Here is a 14,984-nt window from a genome sequence, read left to right on the forward strand (position 1 = left end):
ACAAGGCAGTGGTGAGAGGGTTAGGAAATGCTAAAATCTGTTGTTGAGGTTTATCTGGCTAAAGCTGGTAAGAAAGTCCTTGGAAGGTCTAGACAGATCTAGGACACGTAGCCCTTGGCCAGAGTGAAGCAGTCTCTGATTAGGAAATTGAGTTGATCTATTGGCTAATCTTGTAGATGATGATAAATAATAATATTGTGTTGCTCTAATTGTTTGGGTCCTAAATCCTAATTTCCCATGTTCTCACTCCCGCCACCCTATTCAATCCCACCACCTTTTACACCTGACACCCGGGCCCAGGGAAGGGGTAAATGAGTGGTCAGGTCGAAGTCAGGTCAGGGAAGAACCCAGCTCTGGGTTTCCAGGGCTTTTTATATTCTCAGCTCAACTGCCAGTTGGTATCTGCCAAATGTCTCATGCCCTCTTCAACATTCCATCCAGGGCAACTGACAGGTTTGCCCTAAGCCAACATGGCAATGCTAAAATCCTATATTACAATACTTATCGAGTATATAATATATATAGTTCAAGTTGTGTCTATATTAAGAACTCCTATAAAGTGGAACTATGAGTTATATGAAGTGTCCACTTGGATGGCAGACCCACAAAGAGTTGTTTTCTGGTTCATCCTCCGGGACATCATGGTTCTATACACTACTTGCCTCTTTTATTCTTAATCATCTTAATTCTAGGAGTCCAGGCATATAGTAATCTTGATAACATTTTAGGGGTGCTCAAAAAGCTGACTCATGACATTTCTAATGATTGAATTCTGTAACCTAGAGTTAAGTTAAACCTTAACCTTGTCAAATTCTTAACTCATCCCTGAGGCTACACTCCAGAAGACTGACCAGCTATCTCAGTCCCCTTGTTTTGCCAATAACAATCAATTAACGTCTGTATCAAACAAACTTAGTGCCTTGGGCCATATGAACTCCTGATCTGGGCTTCAGCTATATCTATTGTCTTGGGATCCCACAGTTTATATCTTGTGATGATTACCTCATAATGTTAATGTATCAGACCACTTGTTTGATTATCATTCTCCCTTCCCCCTTTACTGTTGTTACTCCAATAAAAACACCAGTATGTCAGGCTAAGAGTTAATTAAGCTCTATTCTACCAGAGCTAACTCAGTGTCTGACTACTTCATGTCAAAACTTTCTTTGTCTTTAGGTCTTTCTTCTTACCTTATGCTCTCCTTCCCTTAGACTTTAACCTGTCGCCCATTTTTCTCTCAGTCCCTGGTCCCCTTTTCTGAGTGTTTTACCCTCTAGGAATTTCTGTGAAGTTGTTAGACAGTGGATGGCTTCATACTGGCGCCCTGTGGTTCAAGCATCAGGAAGATGGCACAGATCAAGGTTGGAGATTCAATAGCAGACCTGCACGTGGCCTGTGAGGTGAATTGCCGTTTTAAGTCTGGAGTGACTGGGTCAAAAACTGTTTTCTCACACCTGTGAAGTAGACTGAATAAATGAAATAGGTTAGAGAATAAAGTAGAATTGAAGTAGATTAATCCATTCCTGCATTATTTAGGAAACTGACCTAATCCCTCCAGGAGGCCAAGCAACCTAGGCAAGTGGTGGGTCAGAGTCCAAATTCCCCTATGGACAACAAAGGGGCATAGCTAACTTTGGATGACTGTTTAAGTACAAACAAATAGGTCAGGATGAAATGCAAGGTAAACATATAAGCTAACTAGGGATGAGTGTTTAGGTACATGTGAAAAGCAAATATCCTCTAAATGATCTGAGTGTTATCTATTTATCACTACCTGTGTTTGTGGTGAGGCTTTTCTTGACAAATAAGAACCCGGATAGCCTTGTATCATGTAAACCTATATAACCTGTATTGTAATGTTAGTCTGCACAGCTTCCACTAGGGAAGGTTGTCCCAGCTGGTAATAATAATAATTTTTTTTCTTTTTCCTCTTTCTTTAACCAATAAATAATGGTTTCAATTATTGAATTTCTGGGTGTCTGGACTTGTGTTGTGAAGTACCCCACTTCATCTGTTATATAAGGTTGTTAAAGTCGCTAGCACTTAAGTCAAGGAATTGAGATTTCAGAGGCTAAGCTCCAAGTGTTACTTAAAGTTATCTTAAAATGTTGTCCTGACTTTCCAGAACAAGGAATATTTGCTAAACAAGAATAGAATTTAATAGGGCAGACTATGAAACAAAGTGAGAAAAAAGGACACAGAGTATCCCCAGCAATTTGGACCACATGCAATCTAGTCAGAATGGCTTTACCAGAAATGCCAAGACAAAATTCCATGGTTCAAACTAAAACCTTATTAGATTCTACCAGTTCTCATCCCACCCCATACATGCTAGCTTCAGAGCATACAGAGCTCTCTCAAGCTAATGCTCTGCTTGTAACTGCCCCTACCTCACTTCACCCCATATCTGTAATTCCCTCAAATGCTGCTGAGGAAGCTGCATTTTACTATGACCCTCCCCTTTATGAGGATTATCTCAATGCTCCTTCCTAAACCACTCCTCCTCAACCTCCACTCAAAACTAAATGCAGGATTACAGTCATCCTAACCCTAGAGAAGAAAGCAGAAAAATCAGAATCTCCAAAAGAAATTAGAGATAATCCTGAGAATGCAGAATTAAACAGAAACGTGTAAAGGTGTTGCATTCCAGACTCTTGAAGAGCTCAGAAACGGTGTAATTCAGCAAGGTAACGAGGCTCCTGTCTCCATAGAGCTGATGCACAAGATCAGTAATGCCAGATCAATGGTATTCAATAATTAAATCTGTGCTCATTGCCAAAGGTTTCTTAACGTGGAAGTGGCTATTTAAAGAATTATGTAAAGAACAAGCTAGAATCAATGAAAGAAAAAACATGTATATTACCTATGATGAATTAACTGGCACAGGTGAATTTAGAAATCTTAATAGTGTTATGAATAAAATTGATATAGATGGATATATTCAAAAATATTAATGGTTTATTTAAAGCTATATTGGTAATTAAGAAGAAGGCCACGTGCCTGCTAAGATCCAATTCAAAATGCCTGCCATACCTTCACTCTCCCTGCTTCATAGGAAAGAGAGTGTCTCAATCAAGTTCTGAGGCTTTATACCTTTGTCTACTTAATCACACTTCCTGCCCACCTGTATTACACAAGAGGAATCATGGGAAATGTAGTTTTCAAGTCCCCTAAACGTCCACAGGAAGTTTATATCATGGACCTCAATATTAAAATCAAGCACCCCAAATTTCTAATATCGAAATAGGCAATTGTTATATTCAGAACAAACCTTTAATCAAATTGGGCTAGCTAATAAAAGAGCATGGCAAATTGTAACTACAAAACATAATGCTACAGATTTCTTTGAGACAATTCCTCACCAAGAGGCTATAAAAGCATGCCAAGACATAAAAAGTTTAGACCACAAGAATCTGACGGCAGCTCGATTTAAAAAGACAAAACGTGTCTGCTTTATCTACCATGAAGCTGAACATTTTAAATAATCATGTCCCAAATTAAAGCCAAGGTGGTATCCTGAATTTTTCAAAGAGTGTCCCAAAGAATAGCATTGGGCCACACCATATCTCACAAGACAACAGGCCAAACAGCTATGCCCAATCACCTGCAACATTTAAACTAATTGGCAGTGGCAAAAAATTAGAAAATGAGGGGATGCCCTCTGCTTGGGGAATGGCTGAACAAATTGTGGTATCTGTTGGTGATAGAATACTATTGTGCTCAAAGGAATGATGAACTGGAAGAATTCCATGTGACCTGGAATGACCTCCAGGAATTGATGCAGAGTGAAAGGAGCAGAACCAAGAGAATATCGTTCACAGAGACTGAAACACTGTGGCACAATCAAATTTAATGGACTTCTCTACTAGCAGCAATGCAATGACAATTTGGAGGGATTTATGAAAAAGAACACTATTCACATCCAGAGAAAGAACTGTGGGAGTAGAAACACAGAAGAAAAACAATTGCTTGATCACATGGATTGATGGGGATATGATTGGGGATGAAGACTCTAAATGATCACCCTAGTGCAATTATCAGTAATATGGAAATAGGTCTTGATCAATGACACATGTAAAACCCAGTGGAATTGCTCATTGGCCATAGGAGGGGGTGGAAGGAGAAGAGGGAAAGAACATGAATCATGTAGCCATAGAAAAATATTCTTAATTAATATTAAATAAAATTTTTCAAATTAAAAAAATTAAACAAAATAATAGGTCAGGTAGTCCTGAGCCCCTCTAAAATTTAGGGCACCAAGGAAAAGGCTATTGAGCTTGAAAATTTTAAAACAAGCAGAAATTTTGCTCTCATTCAAATGGCCAAAGCAAGAAACTTTACCAGCAAAACTCAGTGCAATTTTAGCATATCAAAAGGGGATCTGGGAGACAACAGTAAATTTCTTTAAAACAGTCCCAGACAATCCTGTTCAACTATTGTTTCAAAGCAAAAACCTCATTCCTCAGAATTTACAAACTTTCCCTGAAATTATTAAGAAGCATTGTAAGGGATGGGGCAGCTGGGTAGCTCAGTAGATTGAGAGACAGCCCTAGAGATGAGAGGTCCTAGGTTCAAATCTGGCCTCAGACACTTCCCAACTGTGTGACCCTCGGCAAGTCACTTGACCCCCATTGCCCACCCTTACCACTCTTCCACCTAGGAGCCAATACACAGAAGTTAAGGGTTTAAAAAAAAAAAAAGAAGCATTGTAAGGGAGAGATACAAATTACACCCAAAGCCTTTCATTTTTTTTAATTAGTAATGACAAAAAGCTCTCAGCTGATTTTATTTTCAAACAGATCTTTGTTAAGGAATTAGTATGAATGCAAATTCAAAATAAAACATTGCAGATTTTTAATGGACACAGCAAATCAAAAAGCAAAGATTAATTAGGTTCCTTTACATAAAAAGTAAAAAAATTTCTGGTATTTTTCATATACCACGGTTTCTTTGGACAAGAGATATTTTATCTTCAATGAGGTTAACATTAACTACAAGCACCATAGTGCAAAAAGACTTTTTAGTGCTTTTAATTACATCTGAAGCTAAATTCACTGGTCCAACCATATGGCTTACTTCCAAACATATTTGGACAAATCTATGGCCTTTAAAAAGAAAGTTACTCCAACAGATTGATAAATTAATCTTGACGTGAAGATGGCATAACATTTTTTCCTTGTGTCAAAAGTTTGTACCACAAATGCTGGAATTAGTCAACAGAAAAGTTAAAACTCAGTATAGTTATTTGCATAAAAAACCTAAATTGGTCAGTGCTTCAGAGAAATTGCAAATATATCCAAATTTTAAATATTTAGGGACAATTATTTTGCAACAGGACATTAGTCCACAAAGAATAGAAATTTTTAGAAATTGTTTAGAAACTCTGAATGATTTGTAGAAACTTTTAGATGATATTAATTGGCTAAGACATTTTTAAAAATGAAACACAGGAGAGCTGAAAGATTCAATTGATATTTTAGGAGAAGATAATTGTCTCTTCTAAATTGTAGAACTTCCACCTGAGACTCAGAAAGATTTACAAAAACTTGAAACAGCTTTATACAAAACCAAATCATTTAGAATTGATCATTCTCAAACTTTTCTAGCCTCAGTTTTAAAGATGAGACACCTTCTCATTGATGCATTGCATCGGAATGAGCACATTATTAAATGGATTCAAATTTTTTTAATTTTTTTATTTTTTAGAAAAATTTTCCATGGTCACATTATTCATGTTCTTTCTCTCCACCCCAAAACACCACCACCACCCCATCATCCTCCCCCGTAGTCAACACGCATTCCCACTGGATTTTACATGTGTCTTTGATCAAGATCTATTTCCATATTATTGATAGTTGCACTGGGGTGGTCTTTTAGAGTCTACATCCCAAATCATATCCCCATCAACCCATGTGTTCAAGTAATTCTTTTTCTTCTGTGTTTCTGCTCCCACAGTTCTTTCTCTGGAAGTGAATAGTGTTCTTTTTCATAAATCCCTCAGCTTTGTCATTGCACTAGTAGAGAAGTCCATTACATTCCATTTTGCCACAGTGTACCAGTCTCTGTGTACAATGTTCTTCTGGTTCTGCTCCTTTCACTCTGCATCAATTTCTGGAGGTCGTTCCAGTTCACATGGAATTCCTCCATTTCATTATTCCTTTGAGCACAATAGTATTCCATCACCAGTAGATACCACAATTTGTTCAGCCATTCCCCAATTGAAGGGCATACCCTTGTTTTCCAGTTTTTTGCCACTACAAAGAGTGCAGCTATAAAAATGTTTATACATGTCTTTTTCCCTATGATCTCTTTGGGGTATAAATCCAGCAATGGTATGGCTGGATTAAAGGACAGAAAGTCTTTTAAAGCCCTGTGGGCATAGTTCCAAATTGCCATCCAGAATGACTGGATCAATTCACAACTCCACCAGCAATGCATTAGTGTCCCAATTTTGCCACATCTCCTCCAACATTTATTACTTTCCTTTGCTGTCATAATAGTCAATTTACTAGGTATGAGATGATACCTCAGAGTTGTTTTGTCATGTGCTTATTGATAGTTTTGATTTCTTTATCTGAAAATTGCCTATTTGTGGTAGGCCAATAAGAGAAACAGAGTGAAAAAGATAAAAATCTGAGAGTCCTCTTTTCATCCCTTTTATGATCCATACCTTTTCTTATTGGAAAAACATTATAGCCTTATTGAAAAGCTTTAAGTTCCTAGCAAACCAGTAGGCACAGAGTTAACAATTTCTCTCCTTGATAATTAAGAAGCCTGAACTCTAAAAAATATTACTTAGTCAAGGTCAGAACCAGACAAAGCTAGACAAGACTTTATCTGACCAGATGCAATCCTGTAAATCAAGAGTACAGGATTCATTTTATTTAGGATATCTATGAAATATATTACTGCTCCCCAAATTAACATCCTGCTAATTGGCAGCTGGAATTTGGCTTTTGACCCTGGACCTATCTTTCTACCTTTAAGACTCTAATGGGTTTTTGTATAATTTGTATCCCCTTCACAGCTGTAATTCTTTCTCTATGCTCTTTGTGTGAAATCAGTATATATTAAACTCAAGACTCCATGGCACGTTGGAGCAATTATGAACTAACTGATAGTCTCTGACTGTTCTCCATGCTCTTTCTCTATACTATTTCAATCTGACCCCACTAAACACCACTCAGTACCCCTGGAAATATAGAGCTGGATATCTATACCTATTCATGTCCCTTGCCCATTTATCAATTGGAGAATGGCTTGATTTTTTGTACAATTGATTTAGCTTCTTATATATCTGAGTAATTAGACCTTTGTCAGGGTTTTTTGTTATAAAGACTTTTTTCCCAGTTTGTTGATTCCCTTCTAATTTTAGTTGCATTGGTTTTGTTTTTTTAATTTAATGTTACCAAAATAATTTATTTTATATTTTGCAATTTTTTCTAACTCTTGTTTGGTTTTAAGATCTGACAGGTATACTATTCTGTGTTCACTTACTTTACTTATAGTTTCCTTCTTCATATTCATGTCATTCACTCATTCTAAATTTATCTTGATGTAAGGTGTGAAATGTTGATCTAGACTCAATCTCTCCCATACCATTTTCCCAGTTCTCCCAGCAGTTTTTGTCAAATAGTGGATTTTTGTCCCCAAAGCTCGGCTCTTTGGGTTTATCATAGACTGTCTTGCTGAGGTCACTTATCCCAAGTCTATTCCACTGATCCTCTATGATGATAACTGCTATATAATACATTTTAAGATCTGGTACTCCTAGGCCACCTTCCTTCACTTTTTTTTTTCATTATTTCCCTTGATATTCTTTTGTTCTTCCAAATGAACTTTGTTATAGTTTTTTCTAATTCAATAAAAAAAGTTTCTTGGTAGTTTGATAGGTATGGCACTAAATAAGTAAATTAATTTGGGTAGGATGGTCACTTTTATTATGTTAGCTCATCCTACCCATGAGCAATTAATGTTTTTCCAATTGTTTACATCTAGTTTTAATTGTGTGGAAAGTGTTCTGTAGTTTTGTTCATATAATTCCTGTGTTTGTTTTGGCAGATAGAGTCCTAAATATTTTATATTGTCTAGGGTGATTTTAAATGGCATTTCTCTTTCTAATTCTTGCTACTGAGATGTGTTGGTAATATATAGAAATGCTGATGTGCATTTATTTTGTATCCTGCAACTTTGCTAAAGTTGTAGATTATTTCCACTACCTTTTTAGTTGATTCTCTAGGATTTTTTAAGTAGACCATCATATTATCTGCAAAGAGTGTAGCTTGGTCTCCTCATTGCCTATTTTAATACCTTCAATTTCTTTTTCTTCTCTAATTGCTACTGCTAGCATTTCTAGTACAATGTTAAATAATAGAGGTGATAACGGGCATCCTTGTTTCACTCCTGATCTTATTGGGAATGCTTCCAATTTATCCCCATTGCAGATGATGCTTGTTGTTGGTTTATGATATATATTGTTTATCATTTTAACTAGCAGATTAACCACTTCCTAGTTATGTAAAATTGTTGTTGTTAGTAGATATTCAGATTAGAAACAGATTTCAGCAATTAATTGGTTCTGATCCTAATACTATTCACACCCCAATGGCACAAATACAAGTTCAAATGTTACTTGTACAGTATGTGTCCATATTGGCAAAGGTACTTTGTAAATATTCCTAGTAGCAAAATCTTGCAAATTATGAATGTAGCTCTGATTATTTTTTCAAAAATAACATCATTGCACATTATTGCTGATGCTGTGAATACTTTCACTGCTGCATCAAATCAGGAGAAAGCAGAAACAATGTTAGACAATCGTGTCATGTTAATGCAGACAGTATAGTTTTTTGCAGAAAGCAAAATTGACTGCAGTTAGACACATGCTTAAAGTCATAACACAGACCTGTAATATCATATGTGAGTCATGGTATGTTGTTTATCTGGTTGTTTCTTTAAAGGCTGCAAAAAATTAAACTAATGCAAGATGTAGAACTTCTTCTGTTGTTTCACACCACAATGAATACTATCTTGCAAAGACAGAATAAAAATTTTATAGCATACATTTGTTCTCACACCAATCTCCCTAGACCTCTGTCTGAGGAAATTTCAGAGGTAAATTGCCTAGTGGTCAGTGACTCACTGCTACATCAGAGTGCCAGATGTATTGAACCTCAATTTTCTATACAAGAAAGTGAAATTAATTGGCGATATAAATTTTGTGTTCCATATTCTGGAGCTAACCACAAGGTTTTAAGACCTGCACAATTGTGGCAAATGGATGAATTACAATATGCTCCTTTTGGAAAAATGAAAAATAGATTTATGATAGGAGATAATTACTCTCATGCTGTATGGGCTAAAGCTCAAAATGGAGAAACATGCAATTTAAACAATCTTGCACATTTGACCATTCCAAAATAGTTGAAAAATTGGAATAACAATGATGATACCAGCAAGAGATGGGCACAATTGGACAAATTATGGAACATCTATCATGAGACTGGTATCCTAGAAAATTCAAAAAAACAAGCAATTAGAAAAAGGGCTAAAAGAAATTTAAAAGCCCAAATTCAAAAACAAAAAAGATACTATCAAACACTTTCTAGCAAATTATTTCCAAGAGAAATAGATTTAATAAACCCAGTGAGTCTTTCAGTTGGGGTTGAGATTCTACTTCTATTTTCATGGATATTGAAAATATAAGGAAGAAAACCAAAGTCATCAAGCATTCCCAGAGAAGGCCAACCCAGAGAGCAGAGAAAGTAGATGTCTGTCCAGCACCACACCAACCACAGGACATTACAGCAACCAGATCCCAGAAAAACAGCAGAACAAATAAGGTACAGCCACTGACTTAAGAACAGCTTTAATGAACTATCCACACAGATTAACTTTTTACTAAAAGACAGTCCACCTGCCAAAAGACTATCATTAATTTACGTACAATCATTTTCTAAATGTCAATGCATATTTGTAATGAAATTGACTCTTTTCATGTACCTTAAAATTTTAAATTGTACTGTACAAAATGTTATTTGCAATTATTTTGTTGGAATTGTTCCTTGTTGCTCAAATTTGATCTGAAAACAAATTTTATAATTGGAAATGTCATAATAGTATATTGGATACTGTTCACTTGCAAAAGAAATAGTTTCTATTGTCCAAAATGTATATATGAGGGGGCAGCTGGGTAGCTCAGTGGATTGAGAGCCAGACCTAGAGAGGGGAGGTCCTAGGTTCAAATCTGGCCTCAGACACTTCCCAGCTGTGTGACCCTGGGCAAGTTACTTGACCCCAATTGCCTACCCTTACCAATCTTCCACCTATAAGTCAATACACAGAAGTTAAGGGTTTAAAATTTAAAAAAACAAAACAAAACAAAACAAAATGTATATATGATAATTGTCTTAATCGCTTTATTCACAGTCTGCAAAAAAGCATGTCTTTACTAGAATTAGGCTTGTATACAAACCTATTTGGCTTGAAATTGCATTTAATCAAAAAATTCTATATTTTAATTGAAAAGGGGATATAATGGTTCTACAAACATATAAAATGTTATAATTTTGGGAAAATTGGTTCTTTTTTAAATTTGCATTAATTGTTGTACTAATGTTTTTTGAAAACTGTTATATGGTAAAAAAAAATCTTGTACACCCACACTGTGAATCATCATCTCAATCTTTGAGGGAGAAACCTCTTCTTGGCTAAAATATTGCCACATGGAATGTGAGCCATAAGTTTAAAATTTTTATCATTAATTTTGTTTTTATTTACAATAGGACATTTGATTTTTTATCTTTTTCTTTTCTTTCCTTTTTTAATTTTATTTTTTCTCTATATTTTTTAGTACTGAAGTACACTGAAATCAGTATTAAGAATTTTATTTTAGGGGGCAGCTGAGTAGCTCAGTGGTTTGAGAGCCAGGCCTAGAAACAGGAGGTCCTAGGTTCAAATCTGACCTCAAGCACTTCCTAGCTGTGTGACCCTGGGCAAGTCACTCGACCCCCATTGCCTAGCCCTTACCACTCTTCTGCCTTGGAACTATAGTATTGATTCCAAGATGGAAGGTAAGGGTTTAAAAAAAAAAGATTTTGATTTTGTAGGTTAAATTCATTACATATATTGGTCCTATATGCTTACCCAAACGTTTGAGACTGTAGGAACATGCAAGCATTTGTTAAACATCATGGAACTGGTACAAATTATCATGTCTGATTTCAGAAGTAGGAGTCACAATAGAGCCCTTACACTTCGCCAGAAAGCCTAAGATCTAAAGAGACCTGAAATCCATATGAGATGGATGGATATCAGTTGCTAAGGTCTTGGTTGGAGGTAAAAGGGTGAGATGTTTTGACACCTTCAAACACAGGACAACCTTGTACCAAAGTTCCAAAAAATCTCTATGTGACTGGCATCTTGGCTCCAATATCCCTAAACAGACTAAGGCAGTGATGGGCAAACTATGGTCCATAGGCCAGATGCGGGCCCCCTGAAATGTTTTATCCTGCCCCAGGACATTATTCCTAATCTGATTAATATAATGAGTAGAATACAATACAATGAAACTTTGAAAGAGTTGCCTTAGAAACAGACTGACACATGAGCATTTCCTTTCCTTTGGTCCCCTCTTTAAAAAGTTTGCCCATCACTGGACTAAAGGAATAAGACTTTCCTTTTACCTCAAACCCTTCTTTCACTTTAAAGGCCTGACAACTTCCTACAGCCTTGACTGCCAATGGGTAAAATGCTATACTGTTACAAATGTCCCACAGGCTTGTGGAACATATATTTCAGATTAATTCGGGCCTACTGATCATGTTAACATATTTTCCAGACTTAAAAAAATATTTTTTATTATTATTCTTTTAACTTAGAATATTTTAATCACAAGATTTCATTTTATATTTTACATTTTTATTTTCTTTTATTATTTCTATACACAATAATTAATTTAACCCTTTTTGAAATTTTCCTTTTTTCCTTTTTCCTTTTTGATTTTTTTGATTTTTTAAGTTTTCTCTTAGATTACTCATTCTAATCATCATCATTTTTTTTTAATAAAAATTAAAGGGAGATATGTAGCAGTCCAGGCAAGTATAAACCTTGATTATATTTTAGGGGTACTCAAAAAACATGCTTGTGAGCTATGTGCTCATTTTTACCAGGATAAATTCTATGCCCTTGGTTCAGTACTTAACCTTGTCTAATTTGTGACCTAGTCCTGAAGACTGACCAGATATCTCAGTACCAACAACAATAAACTATCAGACAAACTCATATGCCTTAAGCCATTTTATACTCCTTGGGGCATTAGCTATATCTATTGTTTTAGGATCCTGCAATGTGTATCTTGTGATGATTACCTAACTTGTCAGACCACCTTTGTCCCTTCCCCCCTTCCTTTTTGTAACCCCAATAAAAATGAATATGCCCAAACAAGAGAAAGTTCTTCTCCACCAGAACTCTATTCCATCAGAGCTCAGTTCCACCTATATCAGGGGTCGGCAACTTTTTGGGCCATGAGAGCCATAAACGCCACACTTTTTAAAATGTAATTTCGTGAGAGCCATACAGTGCTCACAGTGCGTGCTCCTGTAACAGCACCTGAAAAAAAAAATTGACTTTATGGCTCCTGCAGAAAGAACCATATCTGGCCCTCAAAAGAGCCAGATATGGCTCGAGAGCCATACGTTGCTGACCCCTGGGCTAGAGCCTACTCCCTGTAAGGACTACATGTTTGCTGCAATTCTTTTGTCTTTGAGTATTTCTTTCTTTATTGTTTCCCCTCTCCTTTTCCCTCATCAGCCATTCTCCCTCAGTCTTCAACCTCCCTTCTGAGTGTTCACCCACAAATATATATTTGTTGGGGCTACTGACTCCAATATTGATAGTCACAGGCATCTTGATATGTGGACCCTGTATCTGTAACACAATTACCTCTCTAGTTGTTTCTAGGGTAAAAGCCTTCATGGGAGCCACCAAGAAGCCATTGCAACCCTTGCCACCTCTTCAGCCTGGGCCTCTGGAGAGAGGGGAGAGATAGCATAAGATTCGGGGTTTCCCCTGGACACACTAAAAATATTCCAGGACACTAGAATGCAGGAAATTCCTTTTTTCCTTGAACTCCTGCTGAGGAAAAGGTGACTCTGGGCATCAGAAATCCACAATAAGGAAAGATTCCTAAGAGAAACATTCCTCTTGGACTCTCCCCTAGATTTTGGATGAACACAGATCACAGAACCTCCCAGTTCTATTCTGATAAGCATCAGAATGTATCTAAAACATCTAATCATCCCCTGAACTACCCTTAGTTTCTTCAAGACACAAACATCACCCCTGGTTATATAGTAACATTACCCCATCACCCCATCCTTGGTCATATAACCCCATTTTTCAGAAGGCTATAATAATCCATATCCTCTGAGAGGCAGTGTCTACTCTTGTACCTGTCTTCCAGTCATTCAACTTACATTCAACTTAATAAATCTTTCTATTTTTAAGTTAATTATTGGAGTCTGTCATTCCTGACAGACAGTGCCCTCCCAGCTCACATTTTCTCTCGAGTTCTCCCACAACAACAACAACAACAACAACAACAACAAATATATATATATATATGTATATATATATATATATAATCAAGTTTCACAGTGTCATAAACCAACCTGGTTTTCCTCACTTCTTTGTACAAGGAAATGTTCATACTTCTCAAATTCAAAACAAACGAACAAAAATGTCAAGCAAATAAGAACCTTTTCAATTTGTCTTTGAACCAAGAGACATTTTAAAGTATTAAACCTAACTTAAAACATAAGAGAATATATGTAAATCAATGACCGCTGACTTTATTAGGGACAAAATTCAAATCCATGAGATCCTCTTTTATATTTATCTAGGTAATCAGGAGGGAGATAATCTTTCTTGACCCCATTTCAGTACCTTGGCTTATACAGAAACACTGATGAGATGATAGTGCTGCAATTCCTCCAGATCTGTGACTACGGGACCAGACTGACTCCCAGCTCCAACAGGAATCTCTGCAGCAACATGTATGTCCTGGCCAAGAGGCGTTGTGTCTTCACGTACTTGGCCATGATCACGATGCCTGAGCCATACTGCTGGAGCCACAGCACCATGCTTTCCAGCTTCTCTGGTAGCCCTTCAAAGCTGCACAGTCCATCCTTCCCCGCTGCCACCTCCATCACCATAGCCATTGCAGCCATTGGTCTCTTGGTGGCCTGGCTGAGGCCAGCAAACAGGATGGACATTAAGGTTCTTATTCCCCTATTAAAATTTGAGCACTTCTCCTTTAAATTAAAAAATGCCAGCATTTCTATTTCAAAGTGACTATTCAGTTCCGGCCTTTTCATTAGGAAAGCTTGGAAAACCTTTATTCTATTAAATCATTTCCCTCCCTGGAAGGTTATACTTAGTTTTGTGGGATAAATTAACCTCGGTTATAAAAATCTTTATTTCTTACCTTACCCTGACTTCCTCTGTCTCAGGGTCTCCACAAGATTCTAAGGGTCCTTATGTGGATCCCAGGACTGAATAGAGTAGACAGGTGATTCTTATTACTTTTTAGCATGGTACATCTCTAAGCCCCACGGAGATCTGGGCTCTTCTATATCATATACATACTACCATCTTTATCCTAAGGCGTTTTATTTTATTTTATTTTGTTTCTCTCAGAGACCATAGGTATTGTCTCTCCATCAAATCATTCATCTTGTACCTTTTTCACATATCTGTAGGCCTGTAATAGTTCTGTTACATGCTTGGCTCAGATTATAATTTAGTCTTCCCCAGGAGAGAAAGGATCCTTTCCTTAGAAGATTCCTATTTGCAGCCTCAGACACTTCCCAGCTGTGTGACCCTGGGCAAGTCACTTGACCCCCATTGCCCACTTACCACTTACCACTCTTTCACCAAGGAGCCAATGCATGGAAGTTAAGGGAAGAAGAAGGAGGGGGGGGGAA

The sequence above is a fragment of the Gracilinanus agilis genome, chromosome 2 (assembly GCF_016433145.1).
Source record: "Gracilinanus agilis isolate LMUSP501 chromosome 2, AgileGrace, whole genome shotgun sequence".
Lineage (NCBI taxonomy): Eukaryota > Metazoa > Chordata > Mammalia > Didelphimorphia > Didelphidae > Gracilinanus > Gracilinanus agilis.